This window comes from Ursus americanus, unplaced genomic scaffold (assembly GCF_024610735.1).
Source record: "Ursus americanus isolate L20-20 unplaced genomic scaffold, mUrsAme1.1.p SCAF_69, whole genome shotgun sequence".
Lineage (NCBI taxonomy): Eukaryota > Metazoa > Chordata > Mammalia > Carnivora > Ursidae > Ursus > Ursus americanus.
The window spans coordinates 1,268,823-1,286,660 of NW_028273651.1; positions in this window are offsets into that span (position 1 = coordinate 1,268,823).

The window sequence follows — 17,838 nt, forward strand, 5'->3', positions numbered from 1 at the left end:
GAAACAGCTTTCCTGAGGTGCAGACCCTATCCCAAGGGCTGGTGGCAAGGGAAAGCAAATGCCATCCCCTTCCCTGGAAGAAACCTCAGTGCCCAGCCATGTTCTAAGCCCTCCCCTCCTCCCTGGGCTTCTGGCACTAGGAGTGAAAAGAGAGTTGCACAGCACTGGGACCCGTTTGATAGAAACCGGCTTCTCACGAGGAAGTCCTTCTCCACGTGCAGACATGCTCCCCAGTGCCTGTGGCAAGGTGAAGGAAATGCCATACACTGACCTGGAAGAGACCACAGGGCCCAGGCACAGTCTGAGCCCTTCCCTCATCCCGGCGGTTTTGCTAGCAGGAGTTCAACCCCAAGGAACACAGCCCGGAGACACCCTGTGGCCAAAACGGCTTCCAACTTACAATATACTCTTGCTGTGGAAAAACTATCCCAAGTGGGGGTAGCCAGGTCAACAAAATGCCACACACCCAGGCGGAAGAGACAACATGGCCCAGGCATGTTCTAAGCCGCTCACCTCGTCCCTGTGCTCTGGGGAGCCTGAGGGACCCCGAGGCCCACGGCCCTGAGACCCGTTGGGCAGAAGGCCGGCTTCCCACGGAAAGAGCTTTCCTGAGGTGCAGACCCTATCCCAAGGGCTGGTGGCAAGGGAAAGCAAATGCCATGCCCTTCTCTGGAAGAAACTCCAGTGCCAAGCCATGTTGTAAGCCCTCCCCTCCTCCCTGGACTAATGGCAGCCGGAGTGAAAAGAGAGGAGCACAGCACTGGGACCCGTTTGATGGAAACCGGCTTCCCACGAGGAAGTCCTTCTCCACGTGCAGACATGCTCCCCAGTGCCTGTGGCAAGGTGAAAGAAATGCCATACACTGACCTGGAAGAGACCACAGGGCTCAGGCACAGTCTGAGCCCTTCCCACATCCCCATGGTTTTGCTAGTAGGAGTTCAAACCCAAGGAACACAGACCTGAGACCCCTGGGGCCCAAATGGCTTCCGAATAACAATATGCTCTTGCTGTGGAAATCCTATCCCAAGTGGAGGTAGCCAGGTCAACAAAATGCCACACACCTAGGTGGAATAAACAACAGGGCCCACGCATGGTCTAAGCCGCTCACCTCGTCCCTGTGCTCTGGGGAGCCGGAGGGACCCCGAGGCACACGGCCCGGAGGCCCGTTGGGCAGAAAGCCGGCTTCCCACGGAAACAGCTTTCCTGAGGTGCAGACCCTCTGCCAAGGGCTGGTGGCAAGGGAAAGCAAATGCCACGCCCTTCTCTGGAAGAAACCCCAGTGCCCAGCTATGTTCTAAGCCCTCCCCTCCTCCCTGGGCTTCTGGAAGCAGGAGTGAAAAGAGAGTTGCACAGCACTGGGACATGTTTGACAGAAACCCGCCTCCTACGAGGAAGTCCTTCTCCACGTGCAGACATGCTCCCCAGTGCCAGTGGTAAGGTGAAGGAAATGCCATACACTGACCTGGAAGAGACCACAGGGCCCAGGCACAGTCTGAGACCGACCCTCATCCCGGAGGTTTTGCTAGCAGGAGTTCAACCCCAACGAACACAGCCCGGAGACCCCCTGGGGCCAAAACGGCTTCCAACTAACAATATACTCTTGCAGTGGAAAACCTATCCCAAGTGGGGGTAGCCAGGTCAACAAAATGCCACACACCCAGGCGGAAGAGACAACATGGCCCAGGCATGGTCTAAGCCCCTCACCTCGTCCCTGTGCTCTGGGGAGCCGGAGGGACCCCCGAGGCCCACAGTCCTGAGGCCCATTGGGCAGAAAGCCGGCTTCCCACGGAAACACTTTCCTGAGGTGCAGACCGTATCCCAAGGGCTGGTGGCAAGGGAATGCAAATGCCCTCCCCTTCTCTGGAAGAAACCCTAGTGTCCAGCCATGTTGAAAGACCTCCCCTCCTCCCTGGGCTTTTGGCAGCAGGTGTGAAAAGAGAGGAGCACAGCACTGGGACCCGTTTGATGGAAACCGGCTTCCCACGAGGAAGTACTTCTCCACCTGCAGACATGCTCCCCAGTGCCTGTGGCAAGGTAAAGGAAATGCCATACACTGACCTGGAAGAGACCACAGGGCCCAGGAACAGTCTGAGACCTACACTCATCCCGGAGGTTTTGCTAGCAGGAGTTCAACCCCAACGAACACAGCCCCGAGACCCTCTGGGGCCAAAACGGCTTCCAACTAAAAATATACTCTTGCTGTGAAAATGCTATCCCAAGTGGGGGTAGCCAGGTCAACAAAATGCCACACACCCAGGCGGAAGAGACAACATGGCCCAGGCATGGTCTAAGCCCCTCACCTCGTCCCTGTGCTCTGGGGAGCCGGAGGGACCCCCGAGGCCCACGGCCCTGAGGCCCGTTGGGCAGGAAGCCGGCCTCCCACGGAAACAGCTTTCCTGAGATTCAGACCCTCTCCCAAGGGCTGGTGGCAAAGGAAAGCAAATGCCATCCCCTTCTCTGGAAGAAACCCCAGTGCCCAGCCATGTTGAAAGTCCTCCCCTCCTCCCTGGGCTTCTGGCGGCAGGAGTGAAAAGAGAGGAGCACAGCACTGGGACCCGTTTGACAGAAACCGGCTTCCCACGAGGAAGTCCTTCTCCACGTGCAGACATGCTCCCCAGTGCCTGTGGCAAGGAGAAGGAAATGCCATACACTGACCTGGAAGAGACCACAGGGCCCAGGCACAGTCTGAGCCATTCCCTCATTCCGGCGGTTTTGCTAGCAGGAGTTCATCCCCAAGGAACACAGCACGGAGACCCCTGGGGCCCAAACGGCTTCCGACTAACAATATGCTCTTGCTGTGGAAATCCTATCCCAAGTGGGCGTAACCAGGTCAACAAAATGCCACACACCCAGGTGGAAGAAACAACATGGCCCAGGCATGGTCTAAGCCCCTCACCTCGTCCCTCTGCTCTGGGGAGCCTGAGGGACCCCGAGGCCCACGGCCCTGAGGCCCGTTGGGCAGAAAGCCGGCTTCCCACGGAAACAGCTTTCCTGAGGTGCAGACCCTATCCCAAGGGCTCGTGGCAAGGGAAAGCAAATGCCATCCCCTTCTCTGGAAGAAACCCCAGTGCCCAGGCATGTTGAAAGTCCTCCCCTCCGACCTGGGCTTCTGGCAGCAGGAGTGAAAAGAGAGGAGCACAGCACTGGGACCCGTTTGACAGAAACCGGCTTCCCACGAGGAAGTCCTTCTCCACGTGCAGACATACTCCCCAGTGCCTGTGGCAAGGTGAAGGAAATGCCATACACTGACCTGGAAGAGACCACAGGGCCCAGGCACAGTCTGAGCCCTTGCCTCATCCCGGTGGTTTTGCTAGGAGGAGTTCAACACCAAGGAACACAGACCGGAGACCCCCTGGGGCCAAAACGGCTTCCGACTAACAATATGCTCTTGCTGTGGAAATCCTATCCCAAGTGGGGGTAGCCAGGTCAACAAAATGCCACACACCCAAGTGGAAGAAACAACATGGCCCAGGGATGGTCTAAGCCCCTCACCTCATCCCTGTGCTTTGAGGAGCCGGAGGGACCCCCGAGGCACACGGCCCGGAGGCCCGCTGGGCAGAAAGCCGGCTTCCCAGGGAAACAGCTTTCCTGAGGTGCAGACCCTATCCCAAGGGCTGGTGGCAAGGGAAAGCAAATGCCATCCCCTTCTCTGGAAGAAACCCTAGTGCCCAGCCATGTTCTAAGCCCTCCCCTCCTCTCTGGGCTTCCGACAGCAAGAGTGAAAAGAGAGGAGCACAGCACTGGGACCCGTTTGACAGAAACCGACTTCCCACGAGGAAGTCCTTCTCCACGTGCAGAGATGCTCCCCAGTGCCTGTGGCAAGGTGAAGGAAATGCCATACACTGACCTGGAGGAGACCACAGGGCCCAGGCACAGTCTGAGCACTTCCCTCATCCCGGCGGTTTTGCTAGCAGGAGTTCAACCCCAAGGAACACAACCCGGAGACCCCCAGGGGCCAAAACGGCTTCCGATGAACAATATGCTCTTGCTGTGGAAATCGTATCCCAGGTGGGGTAGCGAGGTCAACAAAATGCCACACACCCAGGTGGAAGAAACAACAGGGCCCAGGCATGGTCTAAGCCCCTCACCTCGTCCCTGTGCTCTGGGGAGCCGGAGGGACCCCCGGGGCACACGGTCCGGAGGCCCGTTCGGCAGAAAGCCGGCTTCCCACGGAAACAGCTTTCCTGAGTTGCAGACCCTATCCCAAGGGCTGCTGGCAAGAGAAAGCAAATGCCATCCCCTTCTCTGGAAGAAACCCCAGTGCCCAGCCATGTTGTAAGCCCTACACTTGTCCCTGGGCTTCATGCAGCAGGAGTGAAAAGAGAGGAGCACAGCACTGGGACCCGTTTGACAGAAACCGGCTTCCCACGAGGAAGTCCTTCTCCACGTGCAGACATGCTCCCCAGTGCCTGTGGCAAGGTGAAGGAAATGCCGTACACTGACCTGGAAGAGACCACAGGGCCCAGGCACAGTCTGAGCCCTTCTCTCATCCCGGAGGTTTTGCTAGCAGGAGTTCAACCCCCAAGAACACAGCCCTGAGACCCCCTGGGGCCAAAACGGCTTCCGACTAACAATATGCTCTTGCTGTGGAAATCCTATCCCAAGTGGGGGTAGCCAGGTCAACAAAATGCCACACACCCAGGTGGAAGAAAAAACATGGCCCAGGCATGGTCTAAGCCCCTCACCTCGTCCCTGTGCTTTGGGGAGCCGGAGGGACCCCTGAGGCCCACGGCCCTGAGGCCCGTTGGGCAGAAAGCCGGCTTCCCAAGGAAACAGCTTTCCTGAGGTGCAGACCCTATCCCAAGGGGTGGTGGCAAGGGAAAGCAAATGCCATCCCCTTCTCTGGAAGAAACCCCAGTGCCCAGCCATGTTGTCAGCCCTCCCCTCCTCCCTGGGCTGATGGCAGCAGGAGTGAAAAGAGAGGAGCCCAGCACTAGGAGCCTTTGACAGAAACCGGCTTCCCACGAGGAAGTCCTTCTCCACGTGCAGACATGCTCCCCAGTGCCTGTGGCAAGGTGAAGGAAATGCCATACACTGACCTGGAAGAGACCACAAGGCCCAGGCACAGTCTGAGCCCTTCCCTCATCCCGGCGGTTTTGCTAGCAGGAGTTCAACCCCAAGGAACACAGCACGGAGACCCCCTAGGGCCCAAATGGTTTCAGACTAACAATATGCTCTTGCTGTGGAAATCCCATCCCAAGTGGGGTTAGCCAGGTCAACAAAATGCCACACACCCAGGTGGAAGAGACAACATATCCCAGGCATGGTCTAAGCCCCTCACCTCGTCCCTGTGCTCTGGGGAACCGGAGGGACCCCGAGGCCCACGGCCCTGAGGCCCGTTGGGCAGAAAGCCGGCTTCCCACAGAAACAGCTTTCCTGAGGTGCAGACCCTATCCCAAGGAGTGGTGGCAAGGGAAATCAAATGCCATCCCCTTCTCTGGAAGAAACGCCAGTGCCCAGCAATGTTTAAGCCCTCCCCTCCTCCCTGGGCTTATGGCAGCAGGAGTGAAAAGAGAGGAGCACAGCACTAGGAGCCTTTGACAGAAACCGGCTTCCCTCGAGGAAGTCCTTCTCCACGTGCAGACATGCTCCCCAGTGCCTGTGGCAAGGTGAAGGAAATGCCATACACTGACCTGGAAGAGACCACAGGGCCCAGGCACAGTCTGAGCCCTTCCCTCATCCCGGCGGTTTTGCTAGCAGGAGTTCAACCCCAAGGAACACAGCACGGAGACCCCCTGGGGCCCAAACGGTTTCAGACTAACAATATGCTCTTGCTGTGGAAATCCTATCCCAAGTGGGGGTAGCCAGGTCAACAAAATGCCACACACCCAGGTGGAAGAGACAACATATCCCAGGCATGGTCTAAGCCTCTCACCTCGTCCCTGTGCTCTGGGGAGCCGGAGGGACCCCGAGGCCAACGGCCCTGAGGCCCGTTGGCAGAAAGCCGGCTTCCCACGGAAACAGCTTTCCTGAGGTGCAGACCCTATCCCAAGGGCTGGTGGCAAGGGAAAGCAAATGCCATCCCCTTCTCTGGAAGAAACCCCAGTGCCCAGCCATGTTCTAAGCCCTCCCCTCCTCCCTGGGCTTCTGGCAGCAGGAGTGAAAAGAGAGGAGCACAGCACTGGGACCCGTTTGACAGAAACCGGCCTCCCACGAGGAAGTCCTTCTCCACGTGCAGACATGCTCCCCAGTGCCTGTGGCAAGGTGAAGGAAATGCCATACACTGACCTGGAAGAGACCACAGGGCCCAGGCACAGTCTGAGCCCTTCCCTCTTCCCGGTGGTTTTGCTAGGAGGAGTTCAACACCAAGGAACACAGACCGGAGACCCCCTGGGGCCAAAACGGCTTCCGACTAAAAATATGCTCTTGCTGTGGAAATCCTATCCCAAGTGGGGGTAGCCAGGTCAACAAAATGCCACACACCCAAGTGGAAGAAACAACATGGCCCAGGCATGGTCTAAGCCCCTCACCTCATCCCTGTGCTTTGAGGAGCCGGAGGGACCCCCGAGGCACACGGCCCGGAGGCCCGTTGGGCAGAAAGCCGGCTTCCCAGGGAAACAGCTTTCCTGAGGTGCAGACCCTATCCCAAGGGCTGGTGGCAAGGGAAAGCAAATGCCATCCCCTTCTCTGGAAGAAACCCTAGTGCCCAGCCATGTTCTAAGCCCTCCCCTCCTCTCTGGGCTTCTGGCAGCAAGAGTGAAAAGAGAGGAGCACAGCACTGGGACCCGTTTGACAGAAACCGGCTTCCCACGAGGAAGTCCTTCTCCACGTGCAGACATGCTCCCCAGTGCCTGTGGTAAGGTGAAGGAAATGCCATACACTGACCTGGAGGAGACCACAGGGCCTAGGCACAGTCTGAGCCCTTCCCTCATCCCGGCGGTTTTGCTAGCAGGAGTTCAACCCCAAGGAACACAGCACGGAGACCCCCTGGGGCCAAAACGGCTTCCGATGAACAATATGCTCTTGGTGTGGAAATCGTATCCCAGGTGGGGTAGCGAGGTCAACGAAATGCCACACACCCAGGTGGAAGAAACAACAGGGCCCAGGCATGGTCTAAGCCCCTCACCTCGTCCCTGTGCTCTGGGGAGCCGGTGGGACCCCCGGGACACACGGTCCGGAGGCCCGTTGGGCAGAAAGCCGGCTTCCCACGGAAACAGCTTTCCTGAGGTGCAGACCCTATCCATAGGGCTGGTGGCAAGGGAAAGCAAATGCCATCCCCTTCTCTGGAAGAAACCCCAAGCCCAGCCATGTTCTAAGCCCTCCCCTCCTCCCTGGGCTTATGGCAGCAGGAGTGAAAAGAGAGGAGCACAGCACTAGGAGCCTTTGACAGAAACCGGCTTCCCACGAGGAAGTCCTTCTCCACGTGCAGACATGCTCCCCAGTGCCTGTGGCAAGGGGAAGGAAATGCCATACACTGACCTGGAAGAGACCACAGGGCCCAGGCACAGTCTGAGCCCTTCCCTCATCCCGTCGGGTTTGCTAGCAGGAGTTCAACCCCAAGGAACACAGCACGGAGACCCCCTGCGGCCCAAACCGTTTCAGACTAACAATATGCTCTTGCTGTGAAAATCCTATCCAAAGTGGGGGTAGCCAGGTCAACAAAATGCCACACACCCAGGTGGAAGAGACAACATATCCCAGGCATGGTCTAACCCGCTCACCTCGTCCCTGTGCTCTGGGGAGCCGGAGGGACCCCGAGGCCAACAGCCCTGAGGCCCGTTGGCAGAAAGCTGGCTTCCCATGGAAACAGCTTTCCTGAGGAGCAGACCCTATCCCAAGGGCTGGTTGCAAGGGAAAGCAAATGCCATCACCTTCTCTGGAAGAAACCCCAGTGCCCAGCCATGTTCTAAGCCCTCCCCTCCTCCCTGGGCTTCTGGCAGCAGGAGTGAAAAGAGAGGAGCACAGCACTGGGACCCGTTTGACAGAAACCGGCCTCCCACGAGGAAGTCCTTCTCCACGTGCAGACATGCTCCCCAGTGCCTGTGGCAAGGTGAAGGAAATGCCATACACTGACCTGGAATAGACCACAGGGCCCAGGCACAGTCTGAGCCCTTCCCTCATCCCGGCGGTTTTGCTAGCAGGAGTTCAACCCCAAGGAACACAGCCCGGAGACCCCCTGGGGCCAAAACGTCTTCCGACTAACAATATACTCCTGCTGTGGAAATCCTATCCCAAGTGGGGGTAGCCAGCTCAACAAAATGCCACACACCCAGGTGGAAGAGACAACATGGCCCATGCATGGTCTAAGCCCCTCACCTCGTCCCTGTGCTCTGGGGAGCAGGAGGGACCCCCGAGGCCCACGGCCCTGAGGCCCGTTGGGCAGAAAGCCGGCTTCCCACAGAAACAGCTTTCCTGAGGTGCAGACTCTATCCCAAGGAGTGGTGGCAAGGGAAAGCAAAGGCCATCCCCTTCTCTGGAAGAAACGCCAGTGCCCAGCCATGTTTTAAGCCCTCCCCTCCTCCCTGGGTTTATGGCAGCAGGAGTGAAAAGAGTGGAGCACAGCACTAGGAGCGTTTGACAGAAATCGGCTTCCCACGAGGAATTCCTTCTCCACGTGTAGACATGCTACCCAGTGCCTGTGGCAAGGTGAAGGAAATGCCATTTAATGACCTGGAATAGACCACAGGGCCCAGGCACAGTCTGAGCCCTTCCCTCATCCCGGCGGTTTTGCTAGCAGGAGTTCAACCCCGAGAACACAGCCCGGAGACCCCCTGGGGTCAAAACGGCTTCCGACTATCAATATGCTCTTGCTGTGGAAATCCTATCCCAAGTGGGGGTAACCAGGTCAACAAAATGCCACACACCCAGGTGGAAGAAACAACATGGCCCAGGCATGTTCTAAGCCCCTCACCTCGTCCCTGTGCTCTGGGGAGCCGGAGCGATCCCGAGGCCCACGGCCCTGAGGCCCGTTGGGCAGATAGCCTGTTTCCCACGGAAACAGCTTTCCTGAGGTGCAGACCCTATCCCAAGGGGTGGTGGCAAGGGAAAGCAAATGCCATCCCCTTCTCTGGAAGAAACGCCAGTGCTCAGCCATGTTTTAAGCCCTCCCCTCCTCCCTGGGCTTATGGCAGCAGGAGTGAAAAGAGACGAGCACAGCACTAGGAGCGTGTGACAGAAACCGGCTTCCCACGAGGAATTCCTTCTCCACGTGTAGACATGCTCCCCAGTGCCTGTGGCAAGGTGAAGGAAATGCCATACACTGACCTGGAAGAGACCACAGGGCCCAGGCACAGTCTGAGCCCTTCCATCATCCCGGCGGTTTTGCTAGCAGGAGTTCAACCCCAAGGAACACAGCACGGAGACCCCCTGGAGCCCAAACGGTTTCAGACTAACAATATGCTCTTGCTGTGGAAATCCTATCCCAAGTGGGGGTAGCCAGGTCAACAAAATGCCATACACCCAGGTGGAAGAGACAACATATCCCAGGCATGGTCTAAGCCCCTCACCTCGTCCCTGTGCTCTGGGGAGCCGGAGGGACCCCGAGGCCTACGGCCCTGAGGCCCGTTGGCAGAAAGCCTGCTTCCCACGGAAACAGGTTTCCTGAGGTGCAGACCCTATCCCAAGGGCTGGTGGCAAGGGAAAGCAAATGCCATCCCCTTCTCTGGAAGAAACCCCAGTGCCCAGCCATGTTCTAAGTCCTCCCCTCCTCCCTGGGCTTCTGGCAGCAGGAGTGAAAAGAGAGTTCCACAGCACTGGGACCCGTTTGACAGAAACCGGCCTCCCACGAGGAAGTCCTTCTCCACGTGCAGACATGCTCCCCAGTGCCTGTGGCAAGGTGAAGGAAATGCCATACACTGACCTGGAAGAGACCACAGGGCCCAGGCACAGTCTGAGCCCTTCCCTCATCCCGGCGGTTTTGCTAGCAGGAGTTCAACCCCAACGAACACAGCCCGGAGACCCCCCTGGGGCCCAAAGGGTTTCCGACTAACAATATGTTCTTGCTGTGGAAATCCTATCCCAAGTGGGGGTAGCCAGGTCAACAAAATGCCACACACCCAGGTGGAAGAAACAACATGGCCCAGGCATGGTCTAAGCCCCTCACCTCGTCCCTGTGCTCTGGGGAGTTGGAGGGACCCCCGAGGCCCACGGCCCTGAGGCCCGTTGGGCAGGAAGAAGGCCTCCCACGAAAACAGCCTCCTGAGGTGCACACCCTCTCCCAAGGGCTGGTGGCAAGGGAACGCAAATGCCATCCCCTTCTCTGGAAGAAACCCCAGTGCCCAGCCATGTTGTAAGCCCTCCCGTCCTCCCTGGGCTTCTGGCAGCAGGAGTGAAAAGAGAGTTGCACAGCCCTGGGACCCGTTAGACAGAAACCGGCCTCCCACGAGGAAGTCCTTCTCCACGTGCAGACATGCTCCCCAGTGCCTGTGGCAAGGTGAAGGATATGCCATACACTTACCTGGAAGAGACCACAGGGCCCAGGCACAGTCTGAGCCCTTCCCTCATCCCGGCGGTTTTGCTAGCAGGAGTTCAACCCTAACGAACACAGCCCAGAGACCCCCCTGGGGCCCAAAGGGTTTCCGACTAACAATATGTTCTTGCTGTGGAAATCCTATCCCAAGTGGGGGTAGCCAGGTCAACAAAATGCCACACACCCAGGTGGAAGAAACAACATGGCCCAGGCATGGTCTAAGCCCCTCACCTCGTCCCTGTGCTCTGGGGAGTTGGAGGGACCCCCGAGGCCCACGGCCCTGAGGCCCGTTGGGCAGGAAGAAGGCCTCCCACGAAAACAGCTTTCCTGAGGTGCAGACCCTCTCCCAAGGGCTGGTGGCAAGGGAAAGCAAATGCCATCCCCTTCTCTGGAAGAAACCCCAGTGCCCAGCCATGTTGTAAGCCCTCCCCTCCTCCCTGGGCTTCTGGCAGCAGGAGTGAAAAGAGAGTTGTACAGCACTGGGACCCGTTTGACAGAAACCGGCCTCCCACAAGGAAGTCCTTCTCCACGTGCAGACATGCTCCCCAGTGCCTGTGGCAAGGTGAAGGAAATGCCATACACTGACCTGGAAGAGACCACAGGGCCCAGGCACAGTCTGAGACCTACCCTCATCCCGTCGGTTTTGGTAGCAGGAGTTCAACCCCAAGGAACACAGCCCGGAGACACCCTGGGGCCCAAACGGCTTTCGACGAACAATATGCTCTTGCTGTGGAAAACCTATCCCAAGTGGGTGTAGCCAGGTCAAGAAAGTGCTAAACACTCAGGTGGAGGAAACAACATGGCCTAGGCATGGTCTAAGCCCCTCACCTCGTCCCTGTTTTTTGGGGAGCCTGAGGGACCCCCGAGGTCCACGGCCCTGAGGCCCGTTGGGCAGAAAGCCGGCTTCCCATGGAAACAGCTTTCCTAAGGTGCAGACCCTATCCCAAGGGCTGGTGGCAAGGGAAAGCAAATGCCATCCCCTTCTCTGGAAGAAACCCCAGTGCCCAGCCATGTTGTAAACCCTCCCCTCCTCCCTGGGCTTCTGGCTGCAGGAGTGAAAAGAGAGGAGCACAGCACAGGGACCCGTTTGACAGAAACCGGCTTCCCACGAGGAAGTCCTTCTCCACATGCAGACATGCTCCCCAGTGCATGTGGCAAGGTGAAGGAAATGCCATACACTGACCTGGAAGAGACCACAGGACCCAGGCACAGTCTGAACCCTTCCCTCATCCCGGTGGTTTTGCTAGCAGGAGTTCAACACCAAGGAACACAGACAGGAGACCCTCTGGGGCCAAAACGGCTTCCGACTAACAATATGCTCTTGCTGTGGAAATCCTATCCCAAGTGAGGGTAGCCAGGTCAACAAAATGCCACACACCCTGGTGGAAGAGACAACATGGCCCAAGCATGGCCTAAGTCCGTCACCTCGTCCCTGTGCTCTGGGGAGCCGGACGGACCCCGAAGCACCATGGCCCTGAGGCCCGTTGGGCAGAAAGCCGGCTTCCCACGGAAACAGCTTTCCTGAGTTGCAGACCCTATCCCAAGGGCTGGAAGCAAGGGAAAACAAATGCCATCAACTTCTCTGGAAGAAACCCCAGTGCCCAGCCATGTTCTAAGCCCTCCCCTCCTCCCTGGGCTTCTGGCAGCTGGAGTGAAAAGAGAGGAGCACAGCCCTGGGACCCGGTTGACAGAAACAAGCTTACCACGAGGAAGTCATTCTCCACGTGCAGACATGCTCCCCAGTGCCTGTGGGAAGTTGAAGGAAATGCCATACCCTGACCTGGAAGAGACCACAGGGCCCAGGCACAGTCTGAGCCCTTCCCTCATCCCGGCGGTTTTTCTAGCAGGAGTTCAACCCCAATGAACACAGCCGGGAGACCCCCTGGGGCCTAAACAGCTTCAGACTAACAATATGCTCTTGCTGCGGAAAACCAATCCCAAGTGGGTGTAACCAGGTCAAGAAAGTGCTAAACACTCAGGTGGAAGAAACAACATGGCCCAGGCATGGTCTAAGCCCCTCACCTCGTCCCTGTGCTCTGGGGAGCCGGAGGGACCCCCGAGGCCCACGGCCCTGAGGCCCGTTGGGCAGAAAGCCGGCTTCCCACGGAAACAGCTTTCCTGAGGTGCAGACCCTATCCCAAGGGCTGGTGGCAAGGGAAAGCAAATGCCATGCCCTTCTCTGGAAGAAACCCCAGTGCCCAGCCATGTTGTAAGCCCTCCCCTCCTCCCTGGGCTTCTGGCTGCAGGAGTGAAAAGAGAGGAGCACAGCACAGGGACCCGTTTGAGAGAAACCGGCTTCCCAAGAGGAAGTCATTCTCCACGTGCAGACATGCTCCCCAGTGCCTGTGGCAAGGTGAAGGAAATGCCATACACTGACCTGGAAGAGACCAAAGGACCCAGGCACAGTCTGAGCCCTTCCCTCATCCCGGCGGTTTTGCCAGCAGGAGTTCAACCCCAAGGAACACAGCCCGGAGACCCCCTGGGGCCCAAACGGCTTCCGACTAACAATATGGTCTTGCTGTGGAAATCCTATCCCAAGTGGGGGTAGCCAGGTCAACAAAATGCCACACACCCAGGTGGAAGAGACAACATATCCCAGGCATGGTCTAAGCCCCTCACCTCGTCCATGTGCTCTGGGGAGTCGGAGGGACCACGAGGCACACGGCCCTGAGGCCCGTTGGGCAGAAAGCCTGTTTCCCACGGAAACAGCTTTCCTGAGGTGCAGACCCTATCCCAAGGGCTGGTGGCAAGGGAAAGCAAATGCCATCCCCTTCTCTGGAAGAAACCCCAGTGCCCAGGCATGCTTTAACCCCTCCCCTCCTCCATGGGCTTATGGCAACAGGAGTGAAAAGAGACGAACACAGCACTGGGACCCATTTGACAGAAACCGGCTTCCCACGAGGAAGTCCTTCTCCACGTGCAGACATGCTCCCCAGTGCCTGTGGCAAGGTGAAGGAAATGCCATACACTGACCTGGAAGAGACCACAGGGCCCAGGCACAGTCTGAGCCCTTCCCTCATCCCGGCGGTTTTGCTAGCAGGAGTTCAACCCCAAGGAACACAGCCAGGAGACCCCCTGGGGCCAAAACAGTTTCAGACTAACAATATGCTCTTGCTGTGGAAATCCTATCCCAAGTGGGGGTAACCAGGTCAACAAAATGCCACACACCCAGGTGGAAGAAACAACATGGCCCAGGCATGGCCTAAGCCCCTCACCTCGTCCCTGTGCTCTGGGGAGTCGGAGGGACCCCTGAGGCCCTCGGCCCTGAGGCCCATTGGGCAGAAAGCCGGCTTCCCACGGAAACAGCTTTCCTGAGGTGCAGACCCTATCCCAAGGGCTGGTGGCAAGGGAAAACAAATGCCATCCCTTTCTCTGGAAGAAACCCCAGTGCCCAGCCATGTTGAAAGTCCTCCCCTCCGCCCTGGGCTTCTGGCAGCAGGAGTGAAAAGAGAGGAGCACAGCACTGGGACCCGTTTGACAGAAACCGGCTTCCCACGAGGAAGTCCTTCTCCACGTGCAGACATGCTCCCCAGTGCCTGTGGCAAGGTGAAGGAAATGCCATACACTGACCTGGAAGAGACCACAGGGCCGAGGCACAGTCTGAGCCCTTCCCTCATCCCCACAGTTTTGCTAGCAGGAATTCAACACCAAGGAACACAGACCGGAGACCCCCTGGGGCCAAAACGGCTTCCGACTAACAATATGCTCTTGCTGTGGAAATCCTATCCCAAGTGGAGGTAGCCAGGTCAACAAAATGCCACACACCCTGGTGGAAGAGACAACATGGCCCAAGCATGGCCTAAGCCCGTCACCTCGTCCCTGTGCTCTGGGGAGACGGACGGACCCCGAAGCACCATGGCCCTGAGGCCCGTTGGGCAGAAAGCCGGCTTCCCACGGAAACAGCTTTCCTGAGTTGCAGACCCTATCCCAAGGGCTGGAGGCAAGGGAAAACAAATGCCATCCACTTCTCTGGAAGAAACCCCAGTGCCCAGCCATGTTCTAAGCCCTCCCCTCCTCCCTGGGCTTCTGGCAGCTGGAGTGAAAAGAGAGGAGCACAGCACTGGGACCCGGTTGACAGAAACAAGCTTCCCACGAGGAAGTCATTCTCCACGTGCAGACATGCTCCCCAGTGCCTGTGGCAAATGAAGGAAATGCCATACCCTGACCTGGAAGAGAGCACAGGGCCCAGGCACAGTCTGAGCCCTTCCCTCATCCCGGAGGTTTTGCTAGCAGGAGTTCAACCCCAAGGAACACAGCCCGGAGACACCATGGGGCCCAAACAGCTTCCGACGAACAATATGCTCTTGCTGTGGAAAACCTATCCCAAGTGGGTGTAGCCAGGTCAAGAAAGTGCTAAACACTCAGGTGGAGGAAACAACATGGCCCAGGCATGGTCTAAGCCCCTCACCTCGTCCCTGTTTTTTGGGGAGCCTGAGGGACCCCCGAGGTCCACGGCCCTGAGGCCCGTTGGGCAGAAAGCCGGCTTCCCATGGAAACAGCTTTCCTAAGGTGCAGACCCTATCCCAAGGGCTGGTGGCAAGGGAAAGCAAATGCCATCCCCTTCTCTGGAAGAAACCCCAGTGCCCAGCCATGTTGTAAGCCCTCCCCTCCTCCCTGGGCTTCTGGCTGCAGGAGTGAAAAGAGAGGAGCACAGCACAGGGACCCGTTTGACAGAAACCGGCTTCCCACAAGGAAGTCTTTCTCCACGTGCAGACATGCTCCCCAGTGCCTGGGGCAAGGTGAAGGAAATGCCATACACTGACCTGGAAGAGACCACAGGGCCCAGGCACAGTCTGAGCCCTTCCCTCATCCCCATGGTTTTGCTAGCAGGAGTTCAACCCCAAGGAACACAGCCCAGAGACCCCCTGGGGCCAAAAATTCTTCCGACTAACAATATGCTCTTGTTCTGGAAATCCTATCCCAAGTGGGGGTAGCCAGGTCAACAAAATGCCACACAACCAAGTGGAAGAAACAACAGGGCCAAGGCATGGTCTAAGCCCCTCACCTCGTCCCTGTGCTTTGGGGAGCCAGAGGGACCCCCGAGGCACACGGCCCGGAGGCCCGTTGGGCAGAAAGCCGGCTTCCCACGAAAACAGCTTTCCTGAGGTGCAGACCGTATCCCAAGGGCTGGTGGCAAGGGAAAGCAAATGCCATCCCCTTCTCTGGAAGAAACCCCAGTGCCCAGCCATGTTCTAAGCCCTCCCCTCCTTCCTGGGCTTCTGGCAGCAGGAGTGAAAAGAGAGGAGCACAGCACTGGGACCCTTTTGACAGAAACCGGCTTCCCACGAGGAAGTCCTTCTCCACGTGCAGACATGTTCCCCAGTGCCTGTGGCAAGGTGAAGGAAATGCCATACACTGACCTGGAAGAGACCACAGGGCCCAGGCACAGTCTGAGCCCTTCCCTCATCCCCACAGTTTTGCTAGCAGGAATTCAACACCAAGGAACACAGACCGGAGACCCCCTGGGGCCAAAACGGCTTCCGACTAACAATATGCTCTTGCTGTGGAAATCCTATCCCAAGTGGGGGTAACCAGGTCAACAAAATGCCACACACCCAGGTGGAAGAAACAACATGGCCCAGGCATGGTGTAAGCCCCTCACCTCGTCCCTGTGCTCTGGGGAGACGGAGGGACCCCCGAGGCCCACGGTCCTGAGGCCCGTTGGGCAGAAAGCCGGCTTCCCACGGAAACAGATTTCCTGAGGTGCAGACCCTATCCCAAGGAGCGGTGGCAAGGGAAAGCAAATGCCATCCCCTTCTCTAGAAGAAACCCCAGTGCCCAGGCATGCTTTAACCCCTCCCCTCCTCCATGGGCTTATGGCAGCAGGAGTGAAAAGAGAGGAGCACAGCACTAGGAGCGTTTGACAGAAACCGGCTTCCCACGAGGAAGTCCTTCTCCACGTGCAGACATGCTCCCCAGTGCCTGTGGCAAGGTGAAGGAAATGCCATACACTGACCTGGAAGAGAACACAGGGCCCAGGCACAGTCTGAGCCCTTCCCTCATCCTGGCGGTTTTGCTACCAGGAGTTCATCCCCAAGAAACACAGCACGGAGACCCCCTGGGGCCCAAACGGCTTCCGACTAACAATATGCTCTTGCTGTGGAAATCCTATCCCAAGTGGGGGTAACCAGGTCAAAAAAATGCCACACACCGAGGTGGAAGAGACAACATATCCCAGGCATGGTCTAAGCCCCTCACCTCGTCCCTGTGCTCTGGATAGTCGGAGGGACCCCGAGGCACACGGCCCTGAGGCCCGTTGGGCAGAAAGCCTGTTTCCCACGGAAACAGCTTTCCTGAGGTGCAGACCCTATCCCAAGGGCTGGTGGCAAGGGAAAGCAAATGCCATCCCCTTCTCTGGAAGAAACCGCAGTGCCCAGCCATGTTCTAAGCCCTCCCCTCCTCCCTGGGCTTCTGGCACTAGGAGTGAAAAGAGAGTTGCACAGCACTGGGACCCGTTTGACAGAAACCGGCTTCCGACGAGGAAGTCCTTCTCCACGTGCAGACATGCTCCCCAGTGCCTGTGGCAAGGTGAAGGAAATGCCATACACTGACCTGGAATAGACCACAGGGCCCAGGCACAGTCTGAGCCCTTCCCTCATCCCGGCGATTTTGCTAGCAGGAGTGCAACCCCAACGAACACAGCCCGGAGACCCCCTGGGGCCAAAACGTCTTCCGACTAACAATATACTCTTGATGTGGAAGTCCTATCCCAAGTGGGGGTAACCAGCTCAACAAAATGCCACACACCCAGGTGGAAGAAACAACATGGCCCAGGCATGGTCTAAGCCCGTCACCTCGTCCCTGTGCTCTGGGGAGCCGGAGGGAACCCCGAGGCCCACGGCCCTGAGGCCCGTTGGGCAGAAAGCCGGCTTCCCACGGAAACAGCTTTCCTGAGGTGCAGACCCTATCCCAAGGGCTGGTGGCAAGGGAAAGCAAATGCCATCCCCTCATCTGGAAGAAACCCCAGTGCCCAGCCATGTTCTAAGCCCTCCACTCCTCCCTGGGCTTCTGGCAGCAGGAGTGAAAAGAGAGTTGCACAGCACTGGGACCCATTTGACAGAAACCGGCTTCCCACGAGGAAGTCCTTCTCCACGTGCAGACATTCTCCCCAGTGCCTGTGGCAAGGTGAAGGAAGTGCCATACACTGACCTGGAAGAGACCACAGGGCCCAGGCACAGTCCGAGCCCTTCCCTCATCCCGGCGGTTTTGCTAGCAGGAGTTCATCCACAAGGAACACAGGACGGAGACCCCCTGGTCCCCAAACGGTTTCCGACTAACAATATGCTCTTGCTGTGGAAATCCTATCCCAAGTGGGGGTAACCAGGTCAACAAAATGCCACACACCCAGGTGGAAGAAACAACATGGCCCAGGCATGGTCTAAGCCCCTCACCTCGTCCCTGTGCTCTGGGGAGCCGGTGGGAACCCCGAG